At 45.4% G+C, this 19,739-nt stretch overlaps 1 protein-coding gene across 3 annotated transcripts in view; it reads right to left on the bottom strand.

Moving 5' to 3' along the window:
- LOC134343842 (mitogen-activated protein kinase 4-like) overlaps positions 1-19,739 on the bottom strand; it is a 117,127-nt gene that overhangs the window by 53,803 nt on the left and 43,585 nt on the right. The gene's annotated exons all lie outside the window — the stretch shown is intronic.

The raw sequence follows: 19,739 nt of genomic DNA, 5'->3' as shown, positions 1-19,739 counted from the left end.
ATATTGCTTAATGTCTTGGACGAGGCACAGTCACAGAGTCAAAGATCATCACAGCACAGAAACAGACCATTTTGTCCATATAGTTCATGCCAAATTGTTATTGTGCCTAGTCTCATCTACTCGTAGCCGGACCATACCCCTCCCATCCATGAACATACCTCCCCAAATTTCTCTTAAATGTTAAAATTGAACCTACATCTATTACTTCCACTGGAAGCTCATTCCACACTCTCACCACCTCTGAGTAAAGAAGTTCCCCTTAAGTATTTCACCTTTCACCCTTAACCTATGACCTCTCATCCTTGTCTAGCCCCGCCTTAGTGGAAAAAGCCTGCTTACATTTACCCTTTCGATAACCCTTCATAATTTCTTTTCAGCTCTATCAAATCTCCCCTCAATTTTTATGCTCCCGGGAATAGGGTCCTCACCTAAACTAGAATGGTTGGGGGGTGGGAATCAAATTAAAGAGGCTAGGTGAGAGGAGGTTAGTTCACAACAAGGGGATGGGAACCAGTGCAGAGAGACAGAGGGGTGTAAAATGAGGGTAGAAGCAAAAAGTAGTAAGGTGAAAAGTAAAAGTGGCAGGCCGACAAATCCAGGGCAAGCATCAAAAAGGGCCACTTTTCAACATAATTGTATAAGGGCTAAGAGAGTTGTAAAAGAGCGCCTGAAGGCTTTGTGTGTCAATGCAAGGAGCATTCGTAACAAGGTGGTTGAATTAAAAGTGCAGATTGTTATTAATGAATATGATATAGTTGGGATCACAGAGACATGGCTCCAGGGTGACCAAGGATGGGAGCTCAACATTCAGGGATATTCAATATTCAGGAGGGATAGACATGAAAGAAAAGGAGGTGGGGTGGCGTTGCTGGTTAGAGAGGAGATTAATGCAATAGAAAGGAAGGACATAAGCCGGGAGGATGTGGAATCGATATGGGTAGAGCTGCATAACACTAAGGGGCAGAAAACGCTGGTGGGAGTTGTGTACAGGCCACCTAACAGTAGTAGTGAGGTTGGGGATGGTATTAAACAGGAAATTAGAAATATGTGCAATAAAGGAACAGCAGTTATAATGGGTGACTTCAATCTACATGTAGGTTGGGTGAACCAAATTGGTAAGGGTGCTGAGGAAGAGGATTTCTTGGAATGTATACGGGATGGTTTTTTTGAACTAACATGTCGAGGAACCAACTAGAGAGCAGGCTATTCTGGATTGGGTATTGAGCAATGAGGAAGGGTTAATTAGCAATCTTGTCGTGAGAGGCCCCTTGGGTAAGAGTGACCATAATATGGTGGAATTCTTCATTAAGATGGAGAGTGACATAGTTAATTCAGAAACAAAGGTTCTGAACTTAAAGAAGGGTAACTTTGAAGGTATGAGACGTGAATTAGCTAAGATAGACTGGCAAATGACACTTAAAGGGTTGACGGTGGATATGCAATGGCAAGCATTTAAAGATCGCATGGATGAACTACAACAATTGTTTATCCCAGTTTGGCAAAAGAATAAATCAAGGAAGGTAGTGCACCCGTGGCTGACAAGGGAAATTAAGGATAGTATCAATTCCAAAGAAGAAGCATACAAATTAGCCAGAAAAAGTGGCTCACCTGAGGACTGGGAGAAATTCAGAGTTCAGCAGAGGAGGACAAAGGGCTTAATTAGGAAGGGGAAAAAAGATTATGAGAGAAAACTGGCAGGGAACATAAAAACTGACTGCAAAGCTTTTATAGATATGTGAAAAGAAAAAGATTGGTTAAGACAAATGTAGGTCCCCTACAGACAGAAACAGGTGAATTGATTATGGAGAGCAAGGACATGGCAGACCAATTGAATAATTACTTTGGTTCTGTTTTCACTAAGGAGGACATAAATAATCTTCCGGAAATAGTAGGGGACAGAGGGTCCAGTGAGATGGAGGAACTGAGGGAAATACATGTTAGTAGGGTAAAGGTAAATTGAAGGTATTAAAGGCAGATAAATCCCCAGGGCCAGATGGTCTGCATCCCAGAGTGCTTAAGGAAGTAGCCCAAGAAATAGTGGATGCATTAGTAATAATTTTTCAAAACTCTTTAGATTCTGGACTAGTTCCTGAGGATTGGAGGGTGGCTAATGCAACCCCACTTTTTAAAAAAGGAGGGAGAGAGAAACCAGGGAATTATAGACCGGTTAGCCTAACATCGGTGGTGGGGAAACTGCTAGAGTCAGTTATCAAAGATGTGATAACAGCACATTTGGAAAACGGTGAAATCATCGGAGAAAGTCAGCATGGATTTGTGAAAGGAAAGTCATGTCTGACGAATCTCATAGAATTTTTTGAGGTTTAACTAGTAGAGTGGATAGGGGAGAACCAGTGGATGTGGTATATTTGGATTTTCAAAAGGCTTTTGACAAGGTCCCACACGGGAGATTAGTGTGCAAACTTAAAGCACACGGTATTGGGGGTAAGGTATTGACGTGGATAGAGAATTGGTTGGCAGACAGGAAGTAAAGAGTGGGAATAAATGGGACCTTTTCAGAATGGCAGGCAGTGACTGGTTGGGTACCGCAAGGCTCAGTGCTGGGACCCCAATTGTTTACAATATATATTAATGACTTGGATGAGGGAATTAAATGCAGCATCTCCAAGTTTGCAGATGACACGAAGCTGGGCGGCAGTGTTAGCTGTGAGGAGGATGCTAAGAGGATGCAGGGTGACTTGGATAGGTTAGGTGAGTGGGCAAATTCATGGCAGATGCAATTTAATGTGGATAAATGTGAAGTTATCCACTTTGGTGGCAAAAACAGAAAAACAGATTATTATCTGAATGGTGGCCGATTAGGAAAAGGGGAGGAGCAACGAGACCTGGGTGTCATTATACAGCAGTCATTGAAAGTGGGCATGCAGGTACAGCAGGCAGTGAAAAATGCGAATGGTATGCTGGCATTTATAGCAAGAGGATTCGAGTACAGGAGCAGGGAGGTACTACTGCAGTTGTACAAGGCCTTGGTGAGACCACACCTGGAGTATTGTGTGCAGTTTTGGTCCCCTAATCTGAGGAAAGACATCCTTGCCATAGAGGGAGTACAAAGAAGGTTCACCATATTGAATCCTGGGATGGCAGGACTTTCATATGATGAACGACTGGATCAACTAGGCTTATACTCGTTGGAATTTAGAAGATTGAGGGGGGATCTGATTGAAATGTATAAAATCCTAAAGGGATTGGACAGGCTAGATGCAGGAAGATTGTTCCCGATGTTGGGGAAGTCCAGAACGAGGGGTCACAGTTTGAGGATAAAGGGGAAGCCTTTTAGGACCGAGATGAGGAAAAACTTCTTCACACAGAGAGTGGTGAATCTGTGGAATTCTCTGCCACAGGAAACAGTTGAGGCCAGTTCATTGGCTATATTTAAGAGGGAGTTAGATATGGCCCTTGTGACTAAAGGGATCAGGGGGTATGGAGAGAAGGCAGGTACAGGGTTCTGAGTTGGATGATCAGCCATGATCATACTGAATGGCGGTGCAGGCTCGAAGGGCCAAATGGCCTACTCCTGCACCTATTTTCTATGTTTCTATGTTTCTATTCAACCTCTCCCTATAACTGAGGTCTTCCAGTCCTGATAATATATTGTAAAATTTCTCTGTACTCTTTCAATCTTATTGATACCTTTCCTGTAGATAAATAACCAAAACTGCACACAGTACTCCACATTAGGCCTCAGCAACTCCTTATACAACTTCAGAATCAAAATGAATTTTACTATCAATTTTGTGTGATGTTGAATTTGTTGTTTTGTGGCAGCAGTACAATGTGAACTATTAAAGTTACTCTAAGTTACACAATCAATTCTTCAGTCTTATGGACGTTGAGTGTGAGTTTGTTGCCACACTACATAACCAGCTGATCAACCTCACTCTTCGTTACCATCTGAGATTGTGCTCATAACGGTGGAGTCATCTGCCAGTTTATAGATGGTGTTTCAGCTGTGTCTAACCACATTGTCTTGGGAACTGAATAAGGAGGAATCTCCTCTCTCCAGTCATATCAGATTTCTTCATCGACAGCCCTTCACATATTCCATCTATCACCTCCCAGCTTCTCACTTCATCCCCCCTCCCCACCCATCCACTTTCTCCCTCACCAGGTCTCACCTATTGCCTGCCAATTTTTACTCCTCCACCTCTTCCCACCAACTTATTCTGACTTCTTTCCCCTTCCTTTCCAGTCCTGATGAAAGGTTTTGGTCCGAAATGTCGACTGTTTATTCCCCTCCATAGATACCGCCTGACAAGCTGAGTGCCTCCTTAGTTAAGTCAATCACCCCTACTGGGGCCAGAGTTCTCTGTCCTAGGCCAGTCTTTCAAGTTATCCCCCAGGTGTGGCCCATCTTTGTAGTGTCAGCTTCAAAGTTGTGTTGGCAGGTATTCCTTGGCCAGCCCCTCTCCAGCTTTCCCCGGAGACTCCATTGGTGATAATCCTCGATGATAGAAGGTTGATCGGCCCTGTGGCTTTCATCACACGACTTCATATGTCTTCTAGGTGAAGATTTTTCTTCCAGGAATGAAGTATTTGGAGCTTCAGCTGGCATTGCCGTAGCTCTAGATTTTTTACAAAATGGGGATGGTAGCCCCATGCCCAAACCTTCTCATTTCGCAGCTGGGCTTGGGACTGTTCATGTGCGAGAGTGGCAGCCATTGAAAACAGCAAGTTCAAAGTTCATTGTGAAAATACATATATGTCACCGTATACAACCCTGAGATTTACTTTCAATGAAAGACAGTACCAACAAAGCAGACAACCTGTGTGAGAAAGACGACAAGCTGTGCAAGGACTAAAAAAGAAAATGAATAAATAATAACAATAATTAAAATTGAGGACACGAGATGAAGTCTCCTTGAAAGTGTGAACGTAGATTGTGGGAACAGTCAGTGATGGGGTGAGTGAAGTTATCTCCTCTGGTTCAAGATCCTGATGGTTGAGGGGTAATAACTGTTCCTGAACCTGGTGGTGTTGGTCCTGAGGCTCCTGTACCTCCTTCCTGATGGCAGCAGCAAGAAGGGAGTTTATTCTGGGTGGTGGGGGTTCCTGATGATGATGGATGCTGTTTTCCTGTGACAGCACTCCATGTGGATGTGCTCAATGGTGAAAAGGACTTTACACATGATGGACTGGGCCATATCCACTACTTTTGTAGGCTTTTCCATTCAAGGGCAATGGTGTTTCCATACCAGGTAGTGATGCAGCCAGTCAATGTACTCTCCACCACATACCTATAGATGTTACGTTTGAGATTCACTTTGCAGTCACGAGAGAGAAAGTCTGTGCCAGAATAGGAACCAATTGTATGACTACAAATGCCTGGTAAAGTGTTTATTTTGAGCTCGGGCTTTTTTCTTTGGAGTGAAGGAGGATGAGAGGTGAGTTTCTAGAGGAGTATAGATAATAAGAGGCACAGCCAGGTAAGTGGACAGTCGGAGACTCTCTCCCAGAAGTGGAAATGGCTGATACACGGGCGTATAATCTCTAGGTGATTGCAGGAAAGTATGGGGGGATGTCAGTGGTAAGTTCTTTACGCAGAGAGTGGTGGGTGTGTAGAATACTCTCCCATGGATGGTGGGAAAGGCGGATACATCAGAGGCAATTAAGAGACTCATGTTTGTTAGGTGCCATGTTGTATGACCTGTGCCATCATGGTCTTTCCATCACCACTATTGATTTTACCAAATTTTTTCTCAGAAATGGTTTGCTATTGTCTTCTTCTGGATGGGTCCTTCTTTACAAGACAGGCGACCCCAGCCACTATCAATACTCTTCAGAGACTGTCTGCCTGGTGTTAGTGGTCACATAACCAGGACTTGTGATATACACCAGCTGCTGAAACAACCATCCACCACCTGCTCCCACAGCTTCATGTGACCCTGATCGGGGGGCTAAGCAGGTGCTACACCTTGCCCAAGGGTGACCTGCAGGCTAGTGGAGGGAAGGAGCACTGTACATCTCCTTTGGTAGAAATGCATCTCCACCACCCCAATGGGCACATACTGTAGACGATAGAAAAATGAAGGGCTATGTTGAAGAGATCTTAGAGCAGGTTAAAGGGTTGGCACAACATTGTGGGCTGAAGGGCCTGTACTGTGCTAAAATGTTCTATATTCTATGTTCTGAGGGACACGGGCAGACTTGGCAAGATCTCATTTATAGCCCACCTCTAATTATATTGAGATATTTTCTGGCTAAACAATGGTCCTGTGATAAGTGGTTTTCAGACAAGAAAATCATAATAAAGATAATGATTTGATTGTAAAACATTCCAGTGATCTCTTCCTCACAGTGTTCCTTTCTCTTTCTGTGTATGCAATTACTGGCTAGAGCAGCTCAGGTCAGTCACCGGCCTTGAATCATTCCAGTTTCCACCGGTCTGAACCAGCTTGTTCGAAAGATTGCAACCGCGGCTGCTAGTTTTCGTTTGCAACTCCATAAAAATTAGTCACTGATAAAAATCCACTTCCTCGTTTCACACGGGTTAAAGGCATTATAACGCATTAAAAACACCGATAGACATCAAACTAATTGGGGACGACGGCAGGGCAACACATTCAGGTCAGATTTCAATAGACAATAGGTGCAGGAGTAGGCCATTCAGCCCTTCGAGCCAGCACCGCCATTCACTGTGATCATGGCTGATCATCCACAATCAGTATCCAGTTCCTGCCTTATCCCCATAACCTTTGATTCCGCTATCTTTAAGAGCTTTATCCATCTCTTTCTTGAAACCATCCAGAGACCCAGCCTCCACAGCCTTCTGGGGCAGAGCATTCCATATAGCCACCACTCTCTGGGGGAAAAAGTTTTTCCTCAACTCTGTTCTAAATGGCCTACCCCTTATTCCTAAACTGTGGCCTCTGGTTCTGGACTCACCCATCAGCGGGAACATGCTTCCTGCCTCCAGTGTGTCCAATCCCTTAATAATCTTATATGTTTCAATAAGATCCCCTCTCAGCCTTGTAAATTCCGGAGTATACAAGCCCAGTCGCTCCAATCTTTCAGCATATGACAGTCCCGCCATCCCAGGAATTAACCTTGTGAACCTATGCTGCACTCCCTCAATAGCAAGAATGTTCTTCCTCAAATTTGGAGACCAAAACTGCACACAGTACTCCAGGTGTGGTCTCACCAGGGCCCTGTACAGCTGCAGAAGGACCTCTTTGCTCTTATACTCAATTCCCCTTGTTATGAAGGCCAGCATGCCATTAGCTTTCTTCACTGCCTGCTGTACTTGCATGCTTGCTTTCAGTGACTGATGTACAAGAACACCTAGATCTCGTTGTACTTCCCCTTTTCCTAACTTGACTCCATTTAGATAATAATCTGCCTTCCTGTTCTTACCACCAAAGTAGATAACCTCACATTTATCCACATTAAACTGCATCTGCCATGCATCTGCCCACTCACCCAGCCTGTCCAAGTCACCCTGCGTTCTCATAACATCCTCCTCACATTTCACACTGCCATCCAGCTTTGTGTCATCGGCAAATTTGCTAATGTTACTTTTAATTCCTTCATCTAAAACATTAATATATATTGTATACAGCTGTGGTCCCAGCACTGAACCCTGCGGTACCCCACTGGTCACCGCCTGCCATTCTGAAAGGGACCCGTTAATCGCTACTCTTTGTTTTCTGTCAGCCAGTCAATTTTCAATCCATGTCAGTACTCTGCCCCCAATACCATGTGCCCTAATTTTGCCCACTAATCTCCTATGTGGGACTTTATCAAAGGCTTTCTGAAAGTCCAGGTACACTACATCCACTGGCTCTCCCTTGTCCATTTTCATAGTTACATCCTCAAAAAATTCCAGAAGATTAGTCAAGCACGATTTCCCCTTCGTAAATCCATGCTGACTCAGACCGATCCTGTTACTGCTATCCAGATGTGTCGTAATTTCATCTTTTATAACTGACTCCAGCATCTTTCCCACCACTGACATCAGGCTAACCGGTCTATAATTCCCTGTTTTCTGTCTTCCTCCCTTCTTGAAGAGAGGGACAACATTAGCCACCTAATAATCACATTTCAGAATGATCATTTCTTTTCCCCTCCTTCTCCTCTCTTTTTCTATTCCCCATTCTGGTTACCCTTTCACCCCTTCTCTTCTCCTCACCTACCTATTTACCTCCCTCTGGTTCCCCTCCTCTTTCCCTTTCTTCTGTGGTCAAATGTCCTCTCCTATCAGATTTCTTCTTCTTCAGCTCCTTACCTCTTCCACCAATCACCTCCCAGCTTCCTACTTCATTTCCCCCCCCCTTCCCCACCCACCTACCTTCTCCCTCACCTGGTCTTACCTATCACCCAACAGCTTGTACTCCTGCACCCCTCCCCACCTTCATACTCTGGCTTCTTCCTCCTTCTTTTCCAGTTCTGCTGAAGTGTCTCAACCCAAAACGTTAACCGTTTATTCATTTCCAGAGATGTTGCCTGACCTGCTGAGTTCCTCCAGCATTGTGTGTGTGTTGCTCTGGATTTCCAGCATCTGCAGAGTATCTTGTGTCTCTGATTTTCCACTCACTTAAGGAACGTAGAACACAGCACATTACAGGCCCTTCGGCCCACAATGTTATGCTGACCATGTAACCTACTCTAGAAATTGCCTAGAATTTCCCCACCACATAGCCCTCTATTTTTCTAAGCTCCATGTATCTATCTAAGAGGCTCTTAAAAGGCCCTATTGTATCCACCTCCGCCACCACCACCACCACCGCCAGTGCATCCACCACTCTCTGTGTGAAAACCTTACCTCCGACATCCCCTCAGTACCTATTTTCAAGCACCTTAAAACTATGCCCTCTTATGCTAGCCATTTCAGCCCTGGGAAAAAGTCTCTGACTATCCACACGATCAATGCCTCTCATTATCTTGTACACCTCTATCAGGTCACCTCTCATCTTCCGTCGCTCCAAGGAGAAAAGGCCAAGTTCACTCAACCTATTCTCATAAGGTACGCTCTCCAATCCAGGCAACATCTTTGTAAATCTCCTCTGCACTCTCTCTACAGTATCCACGTCCTTCCTGCAGTAAGGTAACCAGAACTGAACAGAGTACTCCAAGTTAAGTCTAACTAAGGTCCAACTAAGGCCTCACTGCTGTTGAACTCAATCTCACAGTTGATGAATGTTAACACACCATATGCCTTCTTAACAACACTGTCAACCTGCGCAGCAGCTCTGTGTGTTGAGATTGACATAGACCCCAAGATCTCTCAGATCCTCCACGCTGCCAAGAATCTTACCATTTATATTATATTCTGTCTTCAAATTGGACTGACCAAAATGAACCACCTCACACTTATCTGGGTTGAAGTCCATCTGCCACTTCTCAGCCCAGTTCTGCATCCTATCGATATCCCGCTGTAACCTTTGACAACCCTCCAGACTATCCACAACACCCCTAACCTTTGTGTCATCAGCAGACTGACTAACCCACCCTTCTACTTCCTCATCCTGGACATTTATTAAAATCGCAAAGAAGAAGCATCCCAAAACAGATCCCTGAGGAACACCACTCGTCACCGACCTCCATGCAGAATACGAACCGTCTACAACCACCCTTTGCTTTCTGTGGGCAAGCCAGTTCTGGATCCACAATGCAAGGGTCTCCTTGGATCCCATGCCTCCTTACTTTCTGAAGGAGTCTGGCATGGGGAACCTTATCAAATGCCTTACTGAAATCCTTGTACACTACATCCACTGCTCTACCTTCTAATACTGCACTTATTTCTTATTTTTTTGTCTCATTCTCTTGCCCATAACTTCCCTATGGTTTTAGTATTAGATAATATGACTAGCAGGTACCATGATGCTATGGCTTTTTAAGATTGTCAATTAAACAATTTGTAGTTGCCAGTAACGACAGAGATTGAGGTATCCCAGCAATCAATGTTAAATTTGATAATAATATTAAACTGCATAAACAACAGTGAGCAATAATTCAGTTGAAACCATGAACTTATGAACTATGAGCCGTTGGTAGTAGCTATAGGAGGCAGTATCTCCAGAAGGCAACTTCCATCATCAAAGATCTCCACCATTGAGACCATGTCATCATCTGGCAATTTCCATATTGCGGAGGTCCAGAAACCTGAGGTCACACAACAATCAGGTTCAAAAACAGCTAGCACTAGGTTCAGGGAACAGCTACTTCCCATCAACCATTAGAAACGTAGAAACATAGAAAATAGGTGCAGGAGTAGGTCATTCGGACATTCGAGCCTGCACCGCCATTCAGTATGATCATGGCTGATCATCCAACTCAGAACCCTGTACCTGCCTTCTCTCCATACCCCCGATCCCTTTAGCCACAAGGGCCATATCTAACTCCCTCTTAAATGTAGCCAATGAACTGGCCTCAACTGTTTCCTGTGGCAGAGAATTCCACAGATTCACCACTCTCTGTGTGAAGAAGTTTTTCCTCATCTCGGTCCTAAAAGGCTTCCCCTTTATCCTCAAACTGTGACCCCTCGTTCTGGACTTCCCCAACATTGGGAACAATCTTCCTGCATCTAGCCTGTCCAATCCCTTTAGGATTTTATATGTTTCAATAAGATCCCCCCTCAATCTTCTAAATTCCGACGAGTATAAGCCTAGTCAATCCAGCCTTTCATCATATGAAAGTCCTGCCATCCCAGGAATCAATCTGGTGAACCTTCTTTGTCCTCCCTCTATGGCAAAGATGGAATACAACGTTGGTAAATGCGAGATCATCCACTTTGGTAGGAATAATAGAAGAGATTATCATTTAAATGGTGAAAGATTGAAGCATGCTGTTGTGCAGAGGGACTTGGGAGTGCTTGCTCATGAATCGCAAAAAGTTGGCTTGCAAGTACAACAGGTTATTAAGAAGGTAAACGGAATGTTGGCCTTCGTTGCTAAAGGGATTGAATTCAAGAGCAGGGAGGTCATGCTGCAGCTATACAGAGTACCGGTAAGGCCACACCTGGAGTACTGTGTGCAGTTCTGGTCTCCATACTTGAGGAGGGATATACCTGCTTTGGAGGCAGTGCAGAGAAGGTTCACCAGGTTGATTCCAGAGATGAAGGGGTTAGCCTATGAGGAGAGATTGAGTCGCCTGGGACTATATTCTCTGGAATTCACAAGAATGAGAGGGGATCTTATAGAAATATACAAAATTTTGAAAGGGATAGATAAGATAGAAGTAGGGAAGTTGTTTCCATTGGTAGGTGAGACTAGAACTAGGGAACATTGCCTCAAGATTCAGGGGAGAAGATTTAGGATGGAGATGAGGAGAAACTGCTTTTCCCAGAGAGTGGTGAATTTGTGGAATTCTCTGCCCAGGGAAGCAGTTGAAGCTTCTTCACTAAATATATTTAAGATACAGTTAGATAGGTTTTTACATAGCAAGGGAATTAAGAGTTATGGGGAAAAGACAGGTAGATGGAGCTGAGTTTACGGACAGATTAGCCATGATCTTATTGGATGGTGGGGCAGGCTCAATGGGCCGGATGTCCTACTCCTGCTCCTATTTGTTATGTTCTTACGTTCAGTTATTTCTTCAGCGGTTTGATCGGGGCTATTGGGGAAGGTTTAAACTGGGATTTCCGAGGGGTGGGAACCAAACTGAAGAGACGGGGGAAGAGGTGGTTGAATCACAAGTAGTGAAAATTTGGAGATAGTGCAAGAGGGAGGATAGGCAAGTGATATGTTATTAACGCAAACACGAGGAATTCTGCAGATGCTGGAAATTCAAACAACACACATCAAAGTTGCTGGTGAATGCAGCAGGCCAGGCAGCATCTCTAGGAAGAGGTACAGTCGACGTTTCGGGCCAAGCCGAAGGGTCTCGGTCTGAAACATCGACTGCACCTCTTCCTAGAGATGCTGCCTGGCCTGCTGCATTCACCAGCAACTTTGATGTGTGTTGCTTGATATATTATTATTATGATTATTGTCATTTAGTAATGCATGCATTAAGAAATGATAAAAATGTTTTTCCAGAATGATATCATGAAAACACATGACAAACCGATTTAAAAACTAACAAAAACCACATAATTATAACATATAGTTACAACAGTGCAAAGCAATACCGTAATTTGATAAGAACAGACCATGGGCACAGTAAAAGTCTCAAAGTCTCTCAAAAGTCCCATCATCTCACACAGACGGTGAACCCCCAGCACCACCAACTCGCCGATGCAGCATCCTGGAAGCATCCGACCGCAGTCCGACTCCGAGTCCGTCCGAAAAACTCCGAGCCTCCGACCAGCTCTCCGACACCGAGTACCGAGCACCATCTCTGCTGAGCGTTTTGGCCCCGGCAGCACGCAAAGCCGAGGATTTGGGGCCTTCGTCTCCGGAGATTCTCGATCGCACAGTAGCAGCGGCAGCGAAGCAGGAATTTCAGAAGTTACTCCAGATGTTCCTCTGCGCTTTCACGGCTGTCCCCATCAAATCCGGATTGGTGCCCGGCCCCTAGTTACACATATCGATATTAATTCGGAACGGCCGCGTGCACTGCGTTGCACCGCCATCTTCTCCTCCCTCCAGAAGGAACGTGCTCAGACCGAAGGTTTGAGATGTGGCTATTTTAATGCAAGGCGTATTATGAACAAAGCGAATGAGCTGGGAGCATGGATCAGAACCTGGAGCTATGATATTGTGGCCATTACAGAGACCTGGATGACTCGGGCAGGAATGGTTACTTCGAGTGCCAGGCTTTAGATATTTCAGAAAGGACAGCGGGGGGGGGGGGAGGCAAAAGAGGTGAGGGCATGGCACTGCTGATCAGAGATAGTGTCACGGCTGCAGAAAAGGAGGAAGTTATGGAGGGATTGTCTACTGAGTCTGTGTGTGTGGAAGTTAGGAACAGAAAGGGGTCAATATCTCTACTGGGTGTTTTTTTATAGACCGCCCAATAGTAACATGGACATCGAGCAGCAGATAGGGAGACAGATTCTGTAAAGATGCAATAAGCAGCTTATGAAAGATTAGAAAAAATGAGGTAATGATAGAGATCTAGAAGATTATAAAGCTAGCAGGAAGGAGCTCATGAAAGAAATTAAGAGAGCCAGAAGGGACCATGAGAAGGCCTTGGCGGACAGGATTAAGGAAAACCCAAAGGCATTCTACAAGTATGTGAAGAGCAAGAGGAGATCGGACGTGAGAGAATAGGACCAATCAAGTGTGACAGTGGAAAAGTGTGTATGGAACCGGAGGAGACAGCAGAGGTACTTAGTGAGTACTTTGCTTCAGTATTTACTACGGGAAAGGATCTTGGTGATTGTAGGGATGACTTACAGCGGACTGAAAAACTTGAGCATGTAATGTTACGTACTCCGTAACTGGGTTGCCAAACCAGCAGAAATGGAACACTCGTTGGAGTCTGGATTACTAGGAACTAATAAAGTTTTATTGAAGAAACAAATAATACAGTACTCTAATCGTAAGGATATAAATGTAACAGGTTAGCAATGATAATGCACACCTATACGCAGAACTAGGGTAATAGGAATCAACCAAGCTCTATCACAGTCTAGGAGTAAAATGATCAGTATTACAGCGAGGCAGAGTTCATTTTAGCTTAGTGCAGTTTGCAGTAATCGCTGTTGTACCGTTGGGGGGGGGGATGAGGTTTGGTTCAGGCAGACCTTTGATGTCTTCGCAGTTGGTTTCGGGCAGACCCTTTTTGATGTCTTCTATCCCGCTGTGGTCACCGACTGTGACCCCTTCATTCCGGACATGATCGTTCTTCCGCGGTGAACCCAGCACCCAGGCAAGGGCGGACACACACACCAGGTTCCCACCGATCGTACCTTTACACCCTGTGAGCCTATGGTCGGTTCCCGTGAACCGGACCTCCAAACTCCCACCACTTGTGGGGGCACACTGCTCTTTTCAGGGTCTCATTGTCTCGTGATCTCGTGGTGTATTGCGTGTCTTAGCGAACCTGCTCTTTTTATCCCCCTGCTGGGGTATCACCTGTCCATTAAACTTCAAACAGTTCAGGTTCAAAGTAACCAATCTGTCAATATTCTGAATTGTGTTTCTTTTCCGTTAATCCCTCTCTTCTCTCTTATTAGCATTTTGAATGTTTCTCCATTGTCTCTCTTAACTCTCTCATTAGCATCAATTGTCCGATAGCTTTGTTTGGCGTCACACCCCTACCCTTAAAAGGATTTTTACCGGGGTAAAAATCATGGGCATGAATGCAGATTATTAGATTCACACTAATATACAGGTAGTCATCAGCTATTCGGCTAATACAGGGAACTTTAAGTTTCAACACCTTGACAGACAGTCAGCAATCACATTGTCCGTTCCTTTTATATGTTTTATTTTAATATCATTTTCTTGCAAGACCAGGCTCCAACTTAGTAACCTTTTGTTTTTATCCTTCATAGTGGCCAAAAACACTAATGGGTTGTGATTCGTGGAAATTATCAATGGTTTTCATGCCGGACAAGTATAAACCTCAAAATGTTGTAATGCTAGTATGATTGCCAGTAATTCCTTCTCCACAGTGGAATAATTTCTCTGATGGACATTAAACTTCTTTGAAAAATAAGCCACTGGGTGGTCAATCTCCTCTTTGTCTGTCTGCAACAGCACCGCCCCGGCTGCTTCGTCGCTAGCATCTGTTGTTAGGGAGAAGGGTTCTGAAAAATCAGGTGCATTCAGCACAGGGTGGTGACACAGAATCGCCTTCAGACTCTCGAAGGCTTGTTGACAAAGGTCGTCCCACACAAACTTCGCATTCTTCGGCAAGAGCTTAGTAAGAGGGAAGGTAGTATCCACAAAGTTTTTGCAAAACTTCCGATCGTACCCCACCATCCCCAAGAACCTTCTCAAGGCTTTCTTGTCTGTCCGGATGGGAACTTCAGAGATAGCCTGCACCTTAGCCTGCATCGGTGCCAGCTGCCCCTGTCCTACCACAAATCCTGGATAAGTGATCTTCGCGTGGCCGAATTCACTCTTTGCGAGTTCACTGTCAGGTTGGCTTCAGACAGCTGTTTAAACTGTTCCTCTACTGCCACAATTTGCTCCTCCCACGTGTCACTCCAGACCACTAAATCGTCAATATACGCTTCTGCGTTCCTTAACCCTTTTATCACTGAATTAATCATCCTCTGGAAGGTCCCTTTTGGCGTTTTTCATGCCAAAAGGTAAAACATTATACTCGTATAACCCGGATGGAGTGACAAATGCCGAGATTTCTCTAGCCCGGTCGGTTAAAGGAACGCACCAGAACCCTTTTAGCAAATCGATCTTTGTGATGTACTTAGCTCTCCCCACTTTATCTATGCAATCGTCTACCCTTGGGATGGGGTAAGCATCAGTTTTTGTGATAGTGTTCACCTTTCTGTAACCTGTACAGAATCGTATGCTCCCATCGGGTTTCGGGACAACCACAGAGGGAGACGCCCATTCCGATTTGGATGGCCTAATAATACCTGTGGCTAGCATGTGTTCAATTTCTTTCTCCACTAGCTTGCCCTTCTCCAAGTTCATCCTATAGGGGTGTTGTTTAATAGGCTGATCTGAGGTGACAACAACATCATGCACCGTCCCTTTGTATCGCCTTGGGACATCTGGACATACGTCTGCATGCCGGTTAATTAGCTTTATCAGTGGCTCGCTCTCTTCGGGGGTTAAGTGAGAAACCTTATCAGCAAAGTTGGCCAAAACAATAGAGTTCTCCAATCTGGTCGGCACCATATTTACCTTTTCAAGGTGGGGTTTCCCCTTATCATTTGACACCCCAGCCTCATTAATTTTTCGTGATAACACCAACTAGATCTGCGTTCTGATCGTGGTAAGCTTTTAACATGTTAATGTGTACCAATTGTGTTAGCTTACACCTGTCCGGTGTTTCGATAGCATAATTCAAAGAGTCTATCTTTTTAATCACTTTGTACGGACCGTGGAATCACGCCTGGAGGGGGTTGGTTACCACTGGAAACAGAACTAAGGCCCCATCGCCCACTTGAAACACTTGTTCGCGGGCACGTCTATCATACCACTGTTTCATTTTAGTTTGGGAGTGTCGTAGATTTTCTTTGGCAAGGTCACAGATCCTTTTAAGCCTCTCACGAAATTTTAAAACACAGTCAATCACATTGACTTGTACTGCCGGACTGGACCATTGCTCTTTCAGTAAGGTCAGGGGTCCTCTGGGCCGATGACCGAAGACGAGCTCGAATGGGCTGAACCCCAATGACTCCTGAACTGTGTCCCTTACGGCAAATAGCAGAAGAGGCAAGGCATCATCCCAGTCCCTAGCATTCTCTTGACAAAAAATTTTGATCATGGTCTTTAATGTTGCGTGGAATCTTTCCAACGCCCCTTAGGACTCTGGGTGGTAAGCGGAGGCCAAAATCTGCTTTGCTCCCATCTCATCCAACATCCGTCGGAATGTGTGAGATGTGAAGACACTCCCCTGATCTGACTGGATTTCCCTGGGCAGCCCCACCATAGTGAAAAATTTCACAAGTGCCTTTACCACTGCGGGAGCCTTGTTGCTTGCCAGGGGCACCGCCTCCGGAAACCTGGTGGCGGTGCACATCATAGTCATCACATACTCTCGCCCACTTGCAGTTCTGGGCAGGGGACCAACAAAATTCACAATTATTCAGGAAAAAGGTTCCCCAAAAGCAGGTATCAGTCGAAGGGGCGTTTTAGGCAGGACCTGATTCAGCTTTCCTACCACCTGACATAAATGACATCACCTACAATATTCAACAATATCCTTCCTCATGTTCGGCCAGTAAAACTCTTTCATAATTCTATCGACTGTCTTCCTCACCCCAAAATGTCCACCGAGGGTTATCTTGTGGGCCAGGTTAAAAACCTTGTCCCTATAAATTTTCGGCACTACCACCTGGTGTACCACCCTCCACTCCTCATCTGTGGGCATGGTACTTGGTCTCCACTTCCTCATCAGTACTCCCTCCTTCACATAATAGCCCACTGGTTCCCTTTTTATTTCTGCTTCGGAGAGAGCTGTCTCCGTCAAAACCATCAGCTCCTCATCTCGTTCCTGTGCCTGTATAAATTCCTTCCTCGCTAATGATAAATCTACCTCAACTCCCTCACTTCATTCTGTTTCACTATGCTCCTTCTTCTCACTTTCTAACCCCTCCTGGTACAAGGCTGGTAAAAACGTCTCAGCTAAATCTACATTTGCTTCGGCAGCCTTTCTGGACATGCTCCGAGTCACTGCTCAAACAGGATAAACCTGTGAGTCCATGGGCGGGGTCTCAATCCTAGCAGGCTTGCTTGTCAATCTTACTGCTGGGTACACATCTCCACCTGCAAGGTCATTACCGAGTAAGACCTCCACGTCTTCCATCGGTAGTTCGGGCCTCACCACTATCATGACCAGTCCGGAGACCAAGTCACTTTCTAGGTGTATCTGGTGCAAAGGTACTGCTTCAGCCCCTTTCCCAATGCCTTTTATCACACTGACCTCCCCAGTCTCGGTCTTTGAACTAAAGTCTAACACCCTCCTTAAGATCAATGACTGACAAGCCCCAGTGTCTCTCCAGAACCGTATGGGAACTGGGTTTGACCCCTCCTTCACCGACACCAATCCGGCCGAAATAAATTTCTCGTGCCCTTCCTGAACTCTGTCAGACCTCTTCTCCCTTACCGGTTGTTTGCCGGCTCAATACAGCCAGTTGGAGTTGTCGTTTTTCCTTTCCCCGTCTCCTTCTTTGGGGCAAAGCACCTGGACGCAAAGTGACCGGCTTTCCCACAATTATAGCATATGACCCCAGGAGACTTCCTACCAAACTGTTTCCTGTCTTCCTTATCCTTCTCACTAGTCCCCAACTTACTTTCTGGTTTTTCCGGCAGACTCTCTCCGCCCTCTCGACTACCCTTCTGGTAGCTTTTACTCGGGGTAAACTTTGCTTTGTGTGTTAATGCACACTCATCCGCTAACTTAGCAGTTGCGGCTAAGGTTTCTGCCTCTTTCTCATCTAGATAGGGCCTCATACCTTCAGGGACACAACCTTTAAATTGCTCAATCAGTATTAGCTGTAGCAGTCTGTCATAATCCCCATTGACCCCTTTCGAGGCGCACCAACGCTCACAATACATCTGCACCTCACGGGCAAACTCTAAATACGTGCGGCCCCACTGCTTCCTCACATTCTGGAACCTTTGCTGGTATGCCTCTAGGACCAACTCATAAATCCTGAGTATAGCCTCTTTCACAACATCACACCTCTGGGCATCTTCGGCGGACAATGTCGAGTAAGCTTGCTGGGCTTTCCCCTTAAGTACACTCTGAAGCAACACAGCCCACTTATCCCTCAGCCAGTCCTGATCTGCAGCGACTTTTTCAAAATGTAGAAAGTACCGATCAACATCGGCCTCCTCAAATGGGGGAACCAGCCTAACCTCCTGGGTTGCCCTGAACCCTCCACCTTGGTTCGGCATGTGGCCCTGCTCTAGCGTCATCCTTAACTTCTCCAGCTCGAATTCCCTTTCCTTCTGCTTCTCTCTCTCTTCCCGTTCTAATGCCTCTCTCTCTCTTCCCATTCTAACTGCTTCTCTTCTCGTTCTAGCTGCTTTATACTCTCTTCCCGTTCTAACTGCCTGTCTCTCTCTTCTCGTTCCAGCTGCTTTACCCGGAACTCGTGCTCGAGGCTCAATTTTTCCATCTGCAGCTGCACTGCTTCTCCACCAGGTTTGCTCATAGACACCACCTCCAGCTCCCCTTGGGGAAACACACCTTTAGATACATAATGCTCAATGATAGATCTGTGCATTTCCACTCTCCTCATTGTTGGCTTCCCTTTAAAAAGATTCAACTGTTTGGCAACAGTCACCAGTTCTGATTTCCTGGCATCCTCCAAGGTTGGCGCCTTTAGAAATTCCTCAATCTCTATTTCTGCTGTTTGCCCTTCCTTTCTTTTGGGAATTTTAACCCAATCAATCTAGCCAGTCCCAAATTTGGTGTTCAAAATCCCGGACGAGCCCCCACTTATGTTACGTACCCTGTAACTGGGTTGCCAAACCAGCAGAAATGGAACACTCATTGGAGTCTGGATTACTAGGAACTAATAAAGTTTTATTAAAGAAACAAATAATACAGTACTCTAATCGTAAGGATATAAATGTAACAGGTTAGCAATGATAATGCACACCTATACGCAGAACTAGGGTAATAGGAATCAACCAAGCTCTATCACAGTCTAGGGGTAAAATGATCAGTCTTACAGCGACGCAGAGTTCATTTCAGCTGAGTGCAGTTGGCAGTAATCGTTGTTGTACCGTTGGAGAGACAGAGAGAGAGGGGGATGCAATTTGGTTCAGGCAGACCTTTGATGTCTTCGCAGTTGGTTTCTGGCAGACCCTTTTTGATGTCTTCTATCCCGCTGTGGTCACCGACTGTGACCCCTCCATTCTGGATACGATCGTTCTTCCGCGGTGAACCCGGCACCCAGGCAAGGGCAGACACACACACCAGGTTCCCACCAATCATACCTTTACACTCTGTGAGCCTATGGTCGGTTCCCGTGAACTGGACCTTCAAACTCCCACCACTTGTGGGGGCACACCGCTCTTTCCAGAGTCTCGTTGTCTCAATGTCTCGTGGTGTGTTGCGTGCCTTAGCGGACCTGCTCTTTTTATCCCCCTGCTGGAGTATCACCTGTCCATCAAATTTCAAACAGTTCAGGTTCAAAGTAACCGGTCTGTCAATATTCTGAATTGTGTTTCTTTTCCGTTAATCCCTCT

The sequence above is a fragment of the Mobula hypostoma genome, chromosome 3, assembly GCF_963921235.1.
Source record: "Mobula hypostoma chromosome 3, sMobHyp1.1, whole genome shotgun sequence".
Lineage (NCBI taxonomy): Eukaryota > Metazoa > Chordata > Chondrichthyes > Myliobatiformes > Myliobatidae > Mobula > Mobula hypostoma.
Note: the sequence above shows the minus strand (reverse complement) of the source record. Positions and strands in the feature narration are given on the sequence as shown.